Source organism: Mus pahari, chromosome 6, assembly GCF_900095145.1.
Source record: "Mus pahari chromosome 6, PAHARI_EIJ_v1.1, whole genome shotgun sequence".
In the NCBI taxonomy this organism is placed as follows: Eukaryota; Metazoa; Chordata; class Mammalia; order Rodentia; family Muridae; genus Mus; species Mus pahari.
The window spans coordinates 11,277,288-11,285,499 of record NC_034595.1 but is presented as its reverse complement, the minus strand read 5'-3'; the positions used below and the strand labels follow the sequence as shown (position 1 = coordinate 11,285,499).

Below are 8,212 nucleotides of genomic sequence, written 5' to 3'. Positions count from 1 at the left end.
CATCAGTAACTGCCATGTGTTAAAGCCCCTAGTATGTTTCAAAACACTGTGCAAAATCTTTTATTAGCATTGTCTTCCTTAATGCAGTAATTCTCAGTGGCAAATACTGTCATTATCCCCACTGTTTCAGTGAGGACACTAAGATTAAGGGAGGTTACATTCAGGTCATGACCTTGTAAACGGTAAAGCCGCTTGAACTGATCTAAGTACGAATTCCACATGGTTTTCTCCATTAATAGTCCTGATGTATTCACCTTCCAAATGTTCCCTGTAGCAATAACAACACAGCAACAGTAATAAATTATGGAAACAGCAAAGATCTAAAATGAAAAGGTTGGACCGGCCAGATGGCTGAGCAGGTAAAGTCCTTTGCTGCCAAGTCTTATAACCCAGGTTCAACTCCTGGAACCTGAGTGGAGAGAGGAGAGAACCAGTTCCCACGGAGTATGATGGAAATTGTCCTTTGACAGTCAACTGTTGGAAGCACAAACATTGAGTATTGTCTGGTGGGATTTTGAACCTATATGGACATAATAAATGCAATCTTGCCACCGAGGGCAGGAAATGTGTATTGTTCTAAGGCTACCACGCTTGACCTTCTTTCATAAAATATTAACTGTAAGTAGACTATAAACCTTTAGGTGTGGGACTGCAGATGTGGCTCAGTGGCAGAGCACTTGCCTCACATGTATGACAACTCTATATTTGGACCTCAGCTCTGCCAAAATGTAAAACAAAATGTTAGATCTGTATGCTATACTGAGGAAGCAATAAAAATGCATTTACCAAAATTACAGAATCATAGACAAAAGCTGATGAAAACAGGATATTAAGTTTGTCTGGTCTGAGGAAGACAGAAAAGAAAAGAAGCATCAAGATCAACAGAAAATGGTAAAATAGTGGAATTAATCCAAATATACCAATAATTGCATTAAATGAAAACAGCCAAGAAGTCTGAGGAGAGGCCTCAGAGGGGGAAAAGTGTCACCACACAAGCCTGGTGACCTGAGTTTAATCCCCAAAACACACATAAAAGGCCCTAAAAAAGTGGTGGACAGTGGTCTGGTGTCGCCCAGAAGCCTGCAGGCCAGAGGGCTTGGGGCACACTGCAAACCAGCAGGAGACCCTGCCTCAAGAAGGTGGGAAGTGCACATCAACTCCCAAAAGTTGTCCTTTGTCTGCCATACGCACCATGGTACACGTGCACTGGTGTATACATATCCAAGCACGCATTAAAAATAAAGTCCTCTCAAGTTACACGTAAATGGTCAATAAATATTGAAATACATAGGTTGTCACTATGTAGTTGCTCTCTCTCCACTCACTTTGCAATGTATTTGGGGTGTTGTTACTATTGTTGTTGTTGTTGTTGTTGTTGTTGTGGTTGTGTTAATTGTTTTTAAGGTCCAACTACATATTGTCCACAAGAACCACACTTTGAAGCTGGGGAGTTGACTCACTGGATACAGATGCCTACTGTGAGCGTTAGTTACGTTTCTGTTATTGTGATAAAATACCGTTACCCAAATCAATTTTTAGAAGAGTTTATTTTGGCTTATAGTTGAGAGAGAGAGAGAGAGAGAGAGAGAGAGAGAGAGAGAGAGAGAGAGAGAGAGAGACCATAATGGCAGGGAAAGCATAGCAGCAGGTATCCAAAGCAGGAAGCTGATGAATCACTTTTTTTTTTTAATGTATATGTGAGGGTTTTGCCTGTGTATATATTTGTGCACATGTGTGCCTAATGCCCTTGGAGGCCAGAAGAGGGCGTCTGATCCCCCACAACAGGAGTCATAGATGGTTGTGGGCTATCACACAGGTGCTAGGAATTGAATCTGGGTAGACTCCAAGAGCAACCAGTGAGCTGAGCCATCTCACCAGGCTGATGACATTTTATCCACAAAGGAGAGCGGGAGAAGTGGGCCAAGGCTCTACATCTTCAAAGCTGGCTCTCAGTGACACACTTTCTCAAGCAAAATGGCACTTCTTAACGGTCCCATAACCAAACATCAACTGAGACCGAGTGTTCTGCACTGGACATTGTTCATCCAAACCACCACACTGTGCAAGCCTAGTGACCTGAGTTCAGAACCCCAGAACCCAGACAAAAACCAGAAACAATAATGCAACTTGTGTAGTCCCAGCACCCCCTTCTGAGACATGAGAAGCAGAGACAGGAGACTAGAAAGGCGCTCAAAGGTCAGCTGAGCCCAGTTCAGTAAGCAGTTAAGAGACTGTGTCAGGAAAGGCAAAGACCAACACCCAAAAGTTGTCCTCTGACCTCCGTACTTGCTCTGTGTTGGATAGCGTTGTGTCAATTGACACACTAGTGAAAGTCATCAGAGAGAAGAGGGAAAATACCTCCATAAGATGGAGCTGTAGGCAAACCTGTAGAGCATTTCCTTAATTAGTGCATTGTGGGTGGTGCCATCCCTGGGTTGGTGGTCCTAAGACCTATAAGAAAGCAGGCTGAGCAAGCCACAGGGAGCAAGCTAGTAAGCAGCACCCCTCCATGACCTCTACATCAGTTCATGCCTCCAGGTACCTGGCCTGTTTGAGTTCCTGTCCTGATGGACTACTAATGTGGAAGTGTAAGCCAAATAAACCCATTCCTCCTTAACTTTTGGTCATGGTGTTTCATCACAGCAATAGAAACCCTAATTAAGATAAGCACAATGAGGAGCTTCGCCGTGCCGCCCAAAGACGACAAGAAGAAGAAAGATGCCAGAAAGTCGGCCAAAAAGGACAAAGACCCAGTCAATAAGTCTGGCGGCAAGGCCAAGAAGAAGAAGTGGTCCAAAGGCAAAGTTCGGGACAAATTGAACAATCTTGTCCTGTTTGACAAAGCGACATACAACAAGCTCTGTAAGGAAGTTCCCAACTATAAGCTTATTACTCCGGCTGTGGTCTCGGAGAGATTCCGGTTCCCTGGCCAGGGCAGCCCTGCAGGAGCTCCTCAGTAAAGGACTTACCAAGCTGGTTTCAAAGCACAGTGCCCAAGTAATTTACACCAGAAACACAAAGGGTGGAGATGCCCCAGCTGCTGGTGAAGATGCATGAACAGGTTCAATCAGCTGTACATTTGGGAAAATAAAACTTTATTGAGTCAAAAAAAAAAAAAGATAAGCACAATGACACATACATGCCTATATCTACACACATGAACATGCACGCACACACACACACACACACACACACACACACACCACTCCTCACTTTAAACAGATAAAATAAAACTAAAATAGGAAAAGACATATCAACAACAACAACAAAAAAAAAAACCTAATTAAATGTATGTCCTTAAAACAAATCTTTAAAATACGTGACACACAAAAAAAGAGAATAAACTCACAGTCATAGTTGGAATATTCTGTGTCTCTCACTACTGGTAGAGGAAGTACACAGAAAATTGGGAAAGATATAATAAACCTTGGTGCTGTGGGGAAAGCTGTCAGTAAAGCGCTTGCCATGCAAGCACAGGGACCTGACTTTTGTCCCTAAAACCTTCATAAAAAGCCAGGCATGCTCTCTAACCTTAGCATGTGGGAGGCAGAAGCAGCTGGGCCCAGGAGGGTAGGGGGGGCCTTAATGGTTTGACTTTCCCCCAGTAATAATTTTTAAAGATTTATCTGATTTTCTAATTGTGTATATCTCTGTGTGTCTGTGTAGGCATGTGCACTCGAGGAAGCTGCCTACAGAAGCCAGGGGCATCAGATCCAAGGGAGCTGGCATTACAGGCAGTCATGGGCCAAACAGTGTGCTTACTGAGAATTAAACCAGGGTCCCCTGGAAGAGCACTTTGCCTTCTCAGCCACTGAGCCATCTCTCTAGCCACCTGTGATAATTAATTTTGATTGTCAACCATATTATATCAAGAAACATCTAAGACTGGAGAGATGGCTCAGCGGTTAAGAACACTGACTGTTTTTCCGAAGGTCCTGAGTTCAATTCCCAGCAACCACATGGTGACTCACAACCACCTATAGTGGGATATGATACCCTCTTCTGGTGTGTCTGAAGACAGCTACAGTGTACTTACATATAACAATAAATACATCTTTTTTAAAAAAGGAAAGAAAGAAACATCTAGGACATCCATGAGGTACCCTGTAGGGAATTTCTGGAGAGAACTAAAGAGGGAACACCCATTCTAAATATGGACGGCACCGTTGCCTGACCTGGGGATTCCCTAAGTTAAAAAGGAGAAAGGGAAGAGGACAACTGCGTGAGCCTTGCTCTGCTTCCTGGTTCACTGAGGTGTGAACAAGCAGCCTCACACACCTGCCGCCACAGCTGAGAGCCGCTCTCACCACGGCCTGCATGGTCGTGAGGATTGTACCCTCAGACTGTAAGCCAAGGTCATCCTCCCTCCCCTTACACTCCTCAGCATGTGACCGGTCAGAGCAATGAGTGAAGAAAGCAACGCCTCTCTCGCTGGAGCTGTACAGAAGCCAGGCATTGCCCCCACTTGTTAATACAATAAGCACAGGTGGCAAGTGGCACGGTGGCACAGCTTTTAGTCTCAGCTCTCAGAAGGCAGAGGCAAACAGATCTCTGAGTTCAAAACCAGCCTAGTCTACATTGTGAGCTTCAAGACAACTAGGTATACATAGAAAGACCCTGTCTTTAAAACAACAACAACAACAACAACAAAACAGACCAACACAGGACCCACGTCACTAATACAGACTTAAGTCCCAGCTATGTCACTAGCTGTGTGGTCTCAGGCAACCTCTGTTCTTCTCCTTTGTAAAACAGTTTAACTAGCGAATAGCAATCTGCCTGTGCCTTCCGTCCCACTGAGGAAAGCCCCGTCTGCTTCCATGGCTCTCCTTTTTCTGCCCGCCCCCTGTTATCGTGACCCCAGCACACTACGGATGGCTCTGTACACACCGCACTCTTTCCACAGCTGCGCTATGCAGATGAAGGAATATGTCTACTCGTGTTGAAAGGGAAAGGGTGCTGCCGGGTTGGGGAATGTCAGAAGAGGAGAATTAGGAAGGAATAGGAGGAGGAGGAAGAAGAGGTAAGAGGGACAAACAAGAAAAAAAGAGAAAGAGAAAACGAAATGGGGGGGGGATTGAGAATATTTTTTAAAACACTATACTATCTCAGTTTGAGAGATTTAGGATTTGATTTGACTAAGGGAAGAGAAGATAGATGTGAGGCAGGCAGGTGAGAGAATGGATGATAAATATTGATACATATAAAAATGAATGGGCCGGGCGTGGTGGCGCACACCTTTAATCCCAGCACTCGGGAGGCAAAGGCAGGTGGATTTCTGAGTTCGAGGCCAGCCTGGTCTACAGAGTGAGATCCAAGACAGCCAGGGCTACACAGANGATTTCTGAGTTCGAGGCCAGCCTGGTCTACAGAGTGAGATCCAAGACAGCCAGGGCTACACAGAGAAACCCTGTCTCGAAAAAACCAAAACCAAAAAAAAAAAAAAAAAAAAAGTAGCTAGATTAGATGATAAATGATAGAGATAAATAAATAGATGAGAGAGGGGGGCAGGCAGATGGATGGATAGATAGAGGGATAGACAGATAGACAGACATGGATGGATGGACAGAGGGATGTATAGATGGATGGATGGATGGATGGATGGATGGTTGGATGGCAGGCAGATGGGTAGACAGAACAAACAGAAAGGAAATGGGGACAGGACATGGCAGGATCCTGACAGAAGGATCCACTCTATCACAGACAGATTTCCTTCAGGATTTTTTGAGTTATAGGAATAAAAATTCAGATTATTTTTGCATTGCTCAGCACATAATAATGCCTAGGCAAGGCCACTGAACCAGGCTTGTTTTATAGGACACATGGGCACATGGGAATAGTCCATGGAGCCCTTACAGAGGTGGAAAAGGCTCAGTGAGGTCCTAGGTACAAGACCCATAATTGCTTTAGTATGATTCTGTCCATTTGAAAATTAGTTCGATTTATTCAACATCTGAAAGGACCCCAGGTCAATTCTGAGCACCCACAGAGTGGCTCACATCTATCTGTAACCCAGGTGTTTTGTTTTGTTTTGTTTTGGGGAGGAGGGGTCTGATGCCCTCTTCTGGTCTCCTTAGGTACTACTACATGCCTGTGGTGTGTGAACATACACACAGACAAAACACCCATACATTTTTAGTCTCTAAAATTTATGAAACATGAGAAATAGAAAATAGACCTGTCTCGTGGCATGATCTTGGCTCTTTGCCAAGGAAGATGGTAATTTCTAAACAGAGCATCTGCTATTTAGCCTTACTTGGCCACTTACTTCCTGTGTTTCCTTGAACAGGGCATGAGCCTCTTTGGGCCCCAGGATTCTTACTTCTAAAATGAGCACAATGGTGGCCATCCTTCCCTCTTTACAATGTTATGAGGAAGAGTAAACAAAAGAGAACATGTACGGTGCTTATGTTGGATTACCCCTGTCTGGTGGCCCAGGCCCCTGGCAGTGCTCTTTTCTACTGAACTGTTCTTTCTTCAGGACTGGCAAGAAGCCGTGCTCACGAGGCGGGGACCTCACCGGCTACACTCAGCCTCAGGAAAGGGCTCTTCCTCAAGCACAATCGTCAGGGCGCAAAACAAATTTATTTGCATTGTGAAACAGTCTGTCTGCTATGCGACAACAAATTAAGCTCCGGGTGACTATTCCTGTAAAACATGTCCTGCGCACAGCACTACTATTATGGGGTGGATAGACCTGGTGAAGAATCAATTAAAAACTCTGACACACGAGCTGGAGCCTGAAGACCTGTTTCGCAGGTTTACCCAGAAGAAAATAACCCTGTACCATTAGCACTTGGAAGCCAATGGAGGCAAGACTTCTGAGACACGTCCCGGGGTATGCAGGACAGACCGGCGCTTTTCTGAAGTGCTAGTTAAAGGATTACAGCTTCCCAGTCAGCATTGGACCAAAGGCAGCATGGTGGAGCAAGAGGGGATACCACCACGTGGGCCACCCGAGGACAACCGTGAGTTCTCTCAAGAAACGGAGGGACTGGGGTAGTATGGGTTGTTACGTTTGTTCCCATTTTGAAGCAAAAGCCAATGAGGAAGTTGAGGGATATTAAGTTTGAAATGTCTTTCTGTTTTCATCATCGGGACTCTTCTGTGAAAAGGTAAATCCTGGTCTCCAGAAGAGCCCCTCGACAATAAAAGGAGTGGGTTAGCAGTGGGCTAGGAATCGTGTTCATTCTGTAATAGCAAGTCCGACATTCAGCGTTCCCAGTAATTCAGACATCTGTGTAAGCCATCTTCCCAGCTCACTGCCCAAGACAGTTCCTGTCTCTCAAGCTGAATAAACACAGGAGAATTTGAGGTTCAGGCAGGATAGCTTCAGACATGGCCTACTCATGAGCGTCAGTGGCCATCAAGAAGCCAAGCAGATCAGAGGAAGCCAGGGGTCAGGTCAGCAGTGGCCGCTGTAGAGGCGCATAGTATGGGGGGTGGTGGGGACACGACTCTGCTATGCCCTGATTCTGAAGCAAAGAGAGGGGAAAACAGTGTGTAAATGGAACAGAGTGTAAACGGCATGCTCTCAAGACGTTTGTCAGAGAGAGAGAGGCAGAGAAAGCGAAGGAACCAGGTACGGGACAAGACAAGGCCTGCCCACTCCTGTGCTGAGCCTCAGTACAGGAAATACTCTCATGGGTCAGGAATCCGTTCAGTTCATACTAAAAGATACTTGGCAGTTCTGGTCATGAAGTCTGCCCTCAATATCTTTTCATTTTTTAATATAAAAAGCTAAGGAGGGGCTAGAGAACTCCCTTCTTAGCCAAGAACATGTATCACTTTATTTCAAGAAAGCTTTCTGATTCCATTCTCACTTAAGTTACTTTTTTTTAAAAAAAAAATCTTGTATTTACTTCTCAGTGTTGGGATGGAACTTGGGGCCTCATGCATGAAAGGCAAGTGCCACACGCCATGAAGCCACACTCACAGTCCTTCAGCTGCTATTTAAATCTCTTTTTGAAGGATTTATTCATTTTATGTGCGTGAGTATTTTGCCTGCGTGTATGTATGTATGTATGTGTGTATGTGTGTACGTGTGTACGTGTATGTGTATGTGTATATGTATATGATGTATGTGTATGTATGTGAATCTGTGTACCTGGTACTCAAAGAGGCCAGAAGAGGGTGACAGATTCCCCTGGAACTGGAGTTACAGATGGTTGTGAGCCACCATGTGGGTACAGGGAACTGAACTCAGGTCTTC

At 44.9% G+C, this 8,212-nt stretch overlaps 1 pseudogene; it reads left to right on the top strand.

Moving 5' to 3' along the window:
• Positions 1-2,672: 2,672 nt before the first annotated feature.
• LOC110323242 lies at positions 2,673-3,057 on the top strand (annotated as a pseudogene).
• Positions 3,058-8,212: the final 5,155 nt, after the last annotated feature.